This window comes from Mizuhopecten yessoensis, unplaced genomic scaffold (assembly GCF_002113885.1).
Source record: "Mizuhopecten yessoensis strain PY_sf001 unplaced genomic scaffold, ASM211388v2 scaffold11099, whole genome shotgun sequence".
Taxonomy (NCBI): Eukaryota; Metazoa; Mollusca; class Bivalvia; order Pectinida; family Pectinidae; genus Mizuhopecten; species Mizuhopecten yessoensis.
In genome coordinates this window covers 1,032,641-1,040,900 of record NW_018408879.1, presented here as the reverse complement: position 1 = coordinate 1,040,900, position 8,260 = coordinate 1,032,641, and positions in this window count along the sequence as shown.

The following is an 8,260-nucleotide window of genomic DNA, read 5'->3' as shown; positions in this document are numbered from 1 at the left end:
CGTAAACTGCGCTTCATTTCATCCCAGAGGTGTTCAATGGGCGACAGATCGGGGGATACAACAGGCCAGGGCAACACGTCAACGTTCTGCTGGGCCACAAAGTCCATAGCGACACGAGCTGTGTGTGGCCTGGCGTTGTCCTGCTGTAGCGTAATGTGACGTTGCTGCCCTTGCACGAATGGAACGATGTGGGTCCGAAGGATCTCGTCACGGTAACGTAGCGCGTTCAAATTTCCGTTAACAACCACCAGAGGCGTTCTCATGTTGGCTGTGATGCCGCCCCAAATCATAACGCTGCCTCTGCCGAAAAAACGTCGTTGTACCACACACGCGTCACGGAAACGTTCTTCAACGCGACGATACACTCTGGAATGTCCGTCACTACTATCCATGTTGACTCGCGACTCTTCCATAAACAAAATGCCTGCCCAATCCCGTCGAGTAAATCGCAGATGCCTTCTGCACCAGTCCAGGCGTGCTACACGATGACGTGGAAGAAGAACTGGGCGGGTTGCAGGACGTCGCGGACGGATAGCTCGTTCACGCAATCGGTTCCGTACAGTTCTCGGGCTTATTGGTAGCAACCCAGGGATTGTCCGTGCAGTCAAACTTGCCGTTGACGTCCCGCACGAGGTCGATCGCTGACGTGGCCAAACTGTTGATGTCGTCTTCACAAAGCCCGGAGTGTGTTTCGATGGACATGAAAACGTGTAGAGACAACGGCTTGGCCCATACCAGCTTGAAGCATACCAATAATCTGGAGGCGGTCATTTTCATTGAGCCTCGGCATAGCATTAATCACAAATTAAAACGTTATAATGCTGTTTTTACTGTTCACTGGTCTCAACAAAGTGACCCAACAATTGAAAAATAAACTTTCAATGTCGAATTGGATGGCTGGACGAGAAAACGTGCAAACTGGTCTACGCATAGAGAGAGCAAACTGCACGGGAAAAACAGTCAATGACACACGGATAGTGTGTATCTGTCACACTCGGTCATGAGTGTGAATTTTCCTGTATATATACAGTTGGTAATACATGTTCTATAACAATTCTCCGCATGCACAGTTTCTTTTTTCCGCTAGTATATGCATGGACTTCTAATATCGACCATCCGAATACGCATGCGTGATATATGAAACTAAAGACTCCTGCGTTTACCACGTGGTTTAAGGATTTCCTCTTTGCGTTTTGCAGTTTATTCTTTTGTTACGGCCAAATATGTCGTGTCTTTACTGGACATTAAACGTTTGATGTATTGGAATGCTAGAAGTACTTTATGGAAAAACTTTCGATATGATTTTATCCAAAAAATGGTATGAATTAAAGTGATTACTTTTCGACCGAGAGAGGTCTAGTCGATGGTGTTTGAAGTTGATGTCGCTTAACTTTTTATTGCTATCACTCATCATGTTGTTTTACATTAGAAAGAAATCAGCACCATTTGCCAAGAGATCGATCATCAAATGTATGTTACAGCCAAGAGCATGCTCAGTTCTTACACGTTCATACTTGTTTCTGCCGAAATGTATTCATCTTCAGCCATAAATCTCATCTTGATATAAAACACAACACTTTATTGACTTTAAAACAAATAAGTGCATTTAAAAGGTTCTTTCCAGTCCATTAAAAAAATCTGTCTGACGTTCTGGATATTTTCAAATCTTTGCCATGTACTCTTGCATTGGCCTTGAGCGAGGTAACATGCATCTGATGCATCTGGGAGCGAGGCCGCCCCCACCCGCTCCCCCTCCCCCCGCTTTCAAGCATCTGGGAGCGAGAAAAGCGCACCAATGACATTGAAGAGGTACCGTTGGGCCTACATTTGACCACGGACTTGGATAACAATCTAACTCCATGATTTGACACAGCACAGCACTGATTCTCCAATCTCCTATATATAGACTTACGTAAACTATCAACCATATGCATGCTGTCTTTTGTAAGTCCTTTGTCAAATTCTAACCCGTGTTTTTTGGAACTTTTGGAGGATACATTCTAAATTAATAATCATACCCGGCTTCCTAAAAAAATGTCGGCAAAATCTAAGTTATCGCAGCTATCCGGAGACATGTCAAAAGCTACGTTATCGCAGCTATCCGGAGACATGTCAAAAGCTACGTTATCGCAGCTATCCGGAGACATGTCAAAAGCTACGTTATCGCAGCTATCCGGAGACATGTCAAAAGCTACGTTATCGCAGCTATCCGGAGACATGTCAAAAGCTACGTTATCGCAGCTATCCGGAGACATGTCAAAAGCTACGTTATCGCAGCTATCCGGAGACATGTCAAAAGCTACGTTATCGCAGCTATCCGGAGACATGTCAAAAGCTACGTTATCGCAGCTATTCGGAGACATGTCATGCGTTGGTATTGGTAGAAACATCAATTACATTAAAATCAGCTCAATGGTTGGACATATCCGTATGTACAACACCATTTTAATATTTCGTCTTTGTTGGAAATATATATGTTGACTAATTAGCATTGTTTCATTTTGTGTTTCATATCCGATTTTTAAGAAGGGTCAAATAACCAACGCAACACAAAAAAAATGGCCGGAAATTGAGGATGTCAAGGACATCAAAGTGATGTCAAGGACATCAAAGTAAGTATAAAAACAAAATCGAATTTGTAAGATTTATTAACTGTAGATTTAGTATTGTAGTGGCAGTGTGAAGATGGAAGAAGGTGGGATGATATATGTGGTTAAAAACACATGTTACGTGGGTGTTTCTTTTTACGCTTTTTACTTTTTATACGCCTGTCTAACAGGACTCTTTGAAACTTAGTAGGCTAAATAATCATGATATGTTGTTGTGTTTCCTTGAAAAGAATTTTGATTCGACAATTTTTGCAAAAGTTATTGCCCTTTGTTTATTTCAGTATTTTTTTTTGTCCAGCAATCTCCTCATACATTTTTTCAACGAATCTCTTTCACACTTTGTATACATCATAATCATGATATGAAGTTGTGTCTCCCTTAAAAGAATTTTGATTCGACAATTTTTCCAAAAGTTATTGCCCTTTGTTCATTTCAGTATTTTATTTTTTGTCCGTAGATTTTCTCCAACATTTTTGACATATTTCTTTGACCCTTTGAGTCTAAATAATCATGATATGTTGTTGTGTTTCCTTGAAAAGAATTTTGATTCGACGATTTTGCAAAAGTTATTGCCCTTTGTTCATTTCAGTATTTGATTTTTTTTATCCGGAGATTTTCTCCTACATTTTTATAGCATGTCATGCAGCTATAACCACTCTTTGAATGATGCAGATCTTATTTCAATGTAAGAAAGTATATAACACTATATGGCAATATTCCACGGGCGTATATTGTTCCGCCCCACGGTACTCTTGTTTGTATATTTATCATCATTAGGGGTGGCATCTTCACTGAATGTTTATCTAAACCCCACAAGTGTGTGATATTACTCTGAACACCTCAGTTGAGGTCCAAATATAGCTGTATCAAATTTGCAGGTCCCTGTATCTAAAGCAGGCAATAACACTGATGTCATATATAGTGATGTAAATATGACATATCTTTGAAATGTTTGGAGTCCATTGTCTTTAATTTGACATTGGACAGTCAACACTAGTGTGGAGTCTGTCTGCTTTTGAGTTGATTATCTTGCCATTTTGACGGCTGAATTAGCACAGACTGTGTGCCACCTCACGACATTTGCCTAGAAATGCAGTAACCTTTGACATATAAACTATCACAAAGAGATTAATTTCCATACAAGTAGCTATACTAGAATGAATTGCAGCTTATTCTGGAAATTATGGATATTTCAGTGCCTTGAGTATGAATTTTTATCTAGTATTGCATATAACTACTGAATTACATAAAAACAATTATACCCCTGTGGCTGTCACAACGAGTATTGTCGCTAGCTTATCCTCCAAGTTTTCCCTATAACTAGGAGTGTCTATTATGTGAACTCATCACCTTAGATTGTAGCACCCCCTAGAGACGCATCTTCCTTCTTTGATGATTCCTGAACATTGATTTTCTTCCACAAATCGCAGATGAAATGTCCCATGTTGCTAGAATTAACTTTTTCTGCAGTCTTAACATTTTGTTTTTAATGACAGTTTTAGATTATGTGACGGAGATACTGGATGGTAAAATACAAATCTAATGCATTAATACTTCGAGTGGAGTTTTTGAAGATGACTCTAACACAGTACCTAAACCTGTGAGTGGTTATCTAAGATGTCATTATCACACTGGAGTCGTGTAGCTAGTGGCCGGCCCCCACCCCTGCAGACTCCATCACTAATTGAAATACCTACATGCACATATTACAGTTGCTGGGCATGGAGAAACAAATATGCATTTGCTACCATGACTGCCTCTGGGGTCTTACCGTTCCCTGGGGACTTGGTCCTTTTTACATGTTCTCAGCTCATATTTCTTGTAATCTTAATATACTTGTATAACATGACACAGATTTTAAATTAAAAGTTATATTTCAGTTGAACAATTAAATCTCCTGTGCCTCTTATTTAAATTATTTTGACCTTAATCCACTTAGGTCAAAGATGTGTTGTGTTAGCAAACACATTTATTAAAAGGTGGGTGATACAGATATTGCACACAATGAAGTGCCATTATCTTAAACGATTTATACAATTTTCTGTTGTTATATTATCCTATCGGTAAGTTGTAATTAATTCTTAGCATTTAAGTTGAATTAAGTCATTTTCCTCGAGGGGTAATAGGAACAATTGTAATGTGTTTCCTGTGGGGATCAAACCTGTGAACCCAGCTTCTCAGTCCTCCACCGATTGAGCTAAAGGGAAATTCCCTCTTGCATGAAGGTAGAAGGTGACTGAAATCTTATGTACAATTAAAACCTGCCATATAGGTATGAAGAAATAAATCTACTTCAAGGATTCATTGTTGAAAGTTTGTTAATGCTATTTCTACACTTTTATTGAGAGAATCGTTCTTGGTTCCTAGTTGTGAATGTTTCATTTTCAGATTGATAACAAAATAAAGATGGCTGCAAGACTGATATTTTTTTTATTATAACAACCATTCAAGCTTGTTCTTGTTATTTTTTCTGACAGTAAAGTTCAAAGACAGTAATATTTCATAAGTACCTCCTGTTCCCTGATTTGCATATTTCATTTTGAGCTAGATCAAAATGAAAAGCTGTCTGAAATTTAAAAAACCCAAATCACTCTTACTCCATCTTGTCGACAGGTCAAAGGACAATCGAGGTCACTTTGAAGGAACTGTGTCAATTGTATGATTTTTTTCTTTCTCAAAAGTTGCCACAAGATGCATTTACTGTTCAAATGACTATCCAACAGACGGAAAAAATATAGAAAAGATCAAACTTGATAGAACTGATGAAGATGTTGGTGCCATGATCCCTCTAGATATCTTGTTTGATTTCTGTAATAAATAAAACTTCTTTCCTGTTTTTCCTCTAAGTCACTTAACAATTACAGTAACCTGGTTTAGTTGGTTATGCATGGGAGTTTTTGTTATATGGCTTCATTATTGTTTCATGCTGAGATTGTTGGTGAGAGCAACGTTGTGTGTGGGAAATGGTTAAATCACGGCAATATCTCAAATTAGGGCCAATTATTAGTGCTATAATATTACTATTTGTAGACTAGGGAGTAATTGAAGAAGGATATGTCTCACAAATCACAAGGTGCTACCAATAACTCTTAGTATGGTTTTATTTGTCACAAGATCTGAGAAGGAGGACATTTTAGAAGTCTTGCTGAAACAATCATTACTGATTAATTTAATACAGATCTCATTTCTTCTGGTTTCATCTCAATATTTTCATTGTCTTATAAAAAAGTCTCGGGAGAATTGGAAGTAGGTCCCTTTGCTGTTCCATGAATTGATGCGGATGCTACAAGGCATTTGACTGGGGCTGAAACAATATGTAATTTTACCCCACGATAAACGGAGTCTAGCGTTTCCAATTCATAGTCTATTATAGCTTTTCCAGGATATTAGGAGTCTAGTCGCTTCTCTGGAGTTTTTCAGAGTCTAGCTGCTTCTCTTGTTTTCTTTGGGGTCTAACTCACCTCCTTTATCAAGCTTTTCTGTGACTTCCCAGAGTCTAGCTTCTTTAAACATGTTTTGATAAGAATTTGTGTTATTATTATTAGATTGTAATAGAGTGAGTAGCCCCTGATACGCCATATGTTTGAATTAGGTTTTAGTACTTTTTCTTTGCTTGCATACATATTTGTCTTGATTCAAGTAATAAACAGGTTAACTGTTTCATTGTGTGAAGTTATTATGAATTCACGATATGATACATACTGACTGGGGCTAAAACAATATATATACCTCACAATATGATACATATCAATACTGACTGGGGCTAAAACAATATGTATACCTCACGATATGATACATATAATGACTGACTGGGGCTAAAACTATATGTATACCTCACAATATGATACATATGATGACTGACTGGGGCTGAAACAATATGTATAACTTACGATATGATACATATCAATACTGACTGGGGCTAAAACTATATGTATACCTTACGGTATGATACATATCATGACTGACTGAGGCTGTAGAAAAAGGCATACCTCACGATCTGACTTACTGGGGTTGTAGAGATAGGCATACCTCACAATCTGACTTACTGGGGCTGTAGAGATAGGCATACCTCATGATTTAACTTACTGGGGTTGTAGGGATAGGCATACCTCATGATCTGACTTACTGGAGTTGTAGAGATAGGCATACCTCATGCTCTGACTTACTGGGGTTGTAGAGATAGGCATACCTCACGATCTGACTTACTGGGTTTGTAGAGATAGGCATACCTCACGATCTCACTGACTGGGGTTGTAGAAATAGGCATTCCTCACGATCTGACTTACTGGGGTTGTAGAGATATAGGCATACCTCACAATCTGACTTACTGGGGCTGTAGGGATAGGCATACCTCACGATCCGACTTACTGGGGTTGTAGAGATAGGCATACCTCAAGATCTGACTGACTGGGGTTGTAGAAATAGGCATACCTCACAATCTGACTTACTGGGGTTGTAGAGATAGGCATACCTCATGATCTGTCTTACTGGGGTTGTAGAGATAGGCATACCTCACAATCTGACTTACTGGGGTTGTAGAGATAGGCATACCTCACGATCTGACTTACTGGGGTTGTAGAGATAGGCATACCTCACAATCTGACTTACTGGGGTTGTAGAGATAGGCATACCTCACGATCTCACTTACTGGGGCTGTAGAGATCGGCATACCTCACGATCTGACTTACTGGGGTTGTAGATAGGCATACCTCACGATCTGACTTACTGGGGTTGAAGAGATAGGCATACCTCATGATCTGACTGACGGGGGCTGTAGAGATAGGCATACCTCACGATTTGTTACACATAATGTTTTGATGTATTGCAATAATGGCAAACAAAACATCTTGATATGATACACAAGAAATTATCATGTTACAATATGTTTTCATGAATCCTTTTGGCTCTAGTACTGACTGGATTGGTTTAGCTCTATCTTGTTCCACGAAGTAATACATGTTTCTGACTGTGGAGTGGTTTATTTCTATCTTCTGGAAGTATTACATGTTTCTGACTGTGGATTGGTTTATTTCTATCTTCTCCAAGTATTACATGGTTCTGACTGTGGGGTGGCTTATTTCTATCTTCTCGAAGTATTGCATGGTTCTGACTGTGGAGTGGCTTATTTCTATCTTGGTTCGCAAAGTATTACATGGTTCTGACTGTAGAGTGGTTTAGTTCTATCTTGCCCCTTGCAGTATTACATGGTTCTGACTGTGGATTGGTTTAGCTCTATCTTGGTCCGCAAAGTATTACATGGTTCTGACTGTGGATTGGTTTAGTTCTATCTTGCTCCTCGCAGTATTACATGGTTCTGACTGTGGATTGGTTTAGTTCTATCTTGCTCCTCACAGTATTACATGGTTCTGACTGGAGTGGTTTTGTTCTATCTTGCTCCTCTCAGTATTACATGGTTCTGACTGGAGTGGTTTATTTCTATCTTGGTCCTCCGGTATTACATGGTTTTGACTGTGGATTGGTTTAATTCTATCTTGCTCCTCGCTGTATTACATGGTTCTGACTGGAGTGGTTTAGTTCTATCTTGCTCCTCGCAGTATTACATGGTTCTGACTGGAGTGGTTTATTTCTATCTTGCTCCTCACAGTATTACATGGTTCTGACTGGAGTGGTTTAGTTCTATCTTGCTCCTC